Source organism: Manis pentadactyla, chromosome 7 (assembly GCF_030020395.1).
Source record: "Manis pentadactyla isolate mManPen7 chromosome 7, mManPen7.hap1, whole genome shotgun sequence".
NCBI lineage: Eukaryota > Metazoa > Chordata > Mammalia > Pholidota > Manidae > Manis > Manis pentadactyla.
The window spans coordinates 20549042-20551314 of record NC_080025.1 but is presented as its reverse complement, the minus strand read 5'-3'; the positions used below and the strand labels follow the sequence as shown (position 1 = coordinate 20551314).

Sequence of the window (2273 nt, the reverse complement as noted above, 5' to 3'; positions counted from 1 at the left end):
CCAGTCCCGTCGCAGGGCCTCCCTGCCTAGCTGATTTCCTTCCTCCTGCTGCAGATCGGCGGACCCTCCTTAACAGAATGAGCATGTGGTCTCAGCGAGCCACAGGAATAAGAATGAAACAGTCCCTTATCTCCACTGGCAGGTGGGAAAATTACAATAGCAAAATGGGAATAAAACAAATTAAAAACGTACCAGAGAGAATGTTTCACTTAATAAAGTTGCAACTTGACAAACTGTTTCTCTTCCTAGTGGAACACTTGATTTTATATGACACTAAATGGCAGGAATAAATCAGAAGCATTGTTCAGTTGGGGCAGGGAGGGAAATAAACTTGAACAAATCTAAACTGTAAGTCAAAACGGCACAGATACCTCTGAAGAATGACAGCTATTTACTCTCAATGGTTTCATTATGCAAATTATGTTATTTGTTTTCTCGCCTTACTCAAAACAGTGAAGCCAGAATAAAAAGCAAATTGTATTCCTATCAAGTGTCTCATCAATATGACTTAAAATATTACAAAATTTACTCTGTGCTGGCCTTTTTTATACTACCAATTAATCATTTAATTTCAAAGGTTGATGGGACAACTGCCATATCACCACCAGAGTTTTTTCTTAATACATAGTCTGTGCTTAAGGAAGTATCATGGAGAATCAGGGCTTATAGTAAGAACAAAATGAAGGTGGTTTTTCTAGTCTTTCTGCCATTTAAATAAGTTATTTCTGGTTTTGTACCAGTAAGTTTCAATTTCATATTATGTCTCTATAGTAACAGTGAAAAGCCAAGTACTCCTGAGTTAATGAAAGAGGAAAAGGAAGCATATTAAAAGAAATTGTTCTCTGGAGCCAGATCTCCTTATGCGGTAACTCGTCTTTTCCAGTTGAGGAGCCCCTTTCGCGTCCATCCCTCTCCTTCTTGGACGGCCACAATTCTCGGTTTTGTTTCCTCTCCTCTGCTCAGACCCTTCTTCATTTTTGTGCCAGGATGCTTTTCCTTCCACATCTCCCTTGTTTCTAGTCCTCGTTTCCTCCTAGAATAATCCCAAGGAGAACAGCATGAAATAATGACAAATTCAACATAATGAAAAAGTGACTTTGTAGTAAGTTAGGAATCATCCCTTACTGTAATCCTGGTATAGACAAGCAAACATGGAAAGGATATAAAAATATATGAGAGAAACATTTTGAATTCAGCAAAATCTATTATTGACTTTTTTCCTCTCAGGATTTGGAAAGACTTAGTGTTTAGCTGTAGACAACCTCAGATTTCAACTATTTAAGAGTCACTTCACGAGTAAAATCTTCCCTCCCACTGATATCCATACCCTGGCCCACCAAAAGGCGTCTTCTTGGACCAGAAAAAAAAAATGTTTTCTTCAAAATCCAAGCGATATTACTGCTGGCACTGAAGATAAAAGTAGAGTAGGAGAATAAGGTTTCAGTACTAACGTGAGTGATGGACATGAAAAGACAGTCATGCCATCTTGGTCTCTTTCCTATTCCAGCGGCTGGTGCACAGAGCACGGGTGGAAGACAAGAAGAAAAGGAGCGCTGGTCTTCATCCTGCGGCCCGGGGAGAGACTTCTGAGCTAGAATATGACATGACCCAGCCTCACTTTAGTAAGATTATCAAAAAGGAGAAATTGGGAGAAAAGAGATATTAAAGAGCAGGAAACAACTTAAGAGAATTACTTCTTTTTGTCTGATATTCATGCTGCCTTTGGAGTTTTCCAGGTCTTTGTGAACAAGGACCCCGCCATTCAAATCTCTATCTAGTCTACTTCTATATATTGATAACTACCAAAGAATCACTCAATTTACAGTGTTAGGACAACTAGTGTAAGCCCTATTTTACAGATTAAGAACTTGAGATCAGGAAGCTTCTTTATTTTGTCCAAGGTCATATAGCCAGTGGTAGAACTGGGATCAAATTCCAAGTTTATGCACATCCAGGGATCTGTCCAACATTTTATGGTCCAAGGAACCGAGCATGTTGCTAAGGCTCAGAGTAGATGCTTATAAATTTTTGGCATTTGACTAATTTCGGTAATATTTATTAAGACAGCATGTTTTGTTTTGTTTTTTAATGTTAGACCTAGGAGATATGTCTTAAAAATACTTCTACATCTTAAAATTCAAAAGGCTTTCTAACAAGAGGAAACCAGATTACTCAGAATATTCAAATTAAATTTAAAAATAAAACCTAATGAACTAATTTAAATGATTATCCAAGAAAACTATTAATATGTAACTTTGTCATCTAAGCAAAAG

At 37.6% G+C, this 2273-nt stretch overlaps 1 long non-coding RNA gene across 1 annotated transcript; it reads right to left on the bottom strand.

Annotated features, from left to right (window-relative positions):
• Nucleotides 1–771: 771 nt before the first annotated feature.
• Nucleotides 772–1919, bottom strand: LOC130684368 (uncharacterized). Its single transcript, XR_008998618.1, has 2 exons — nucleotides 1452–1919; nucleotides 772–1033 (listed from the first exon to the last, which is right to left on the bottom strand). It is a non-coding gene; the product is annotated as an uncharacterized LOC130684368 (long non-coding RNA).
• Between the last annotated feature and the right edge of the window lie 354 nt (nucleotides 1920–2273).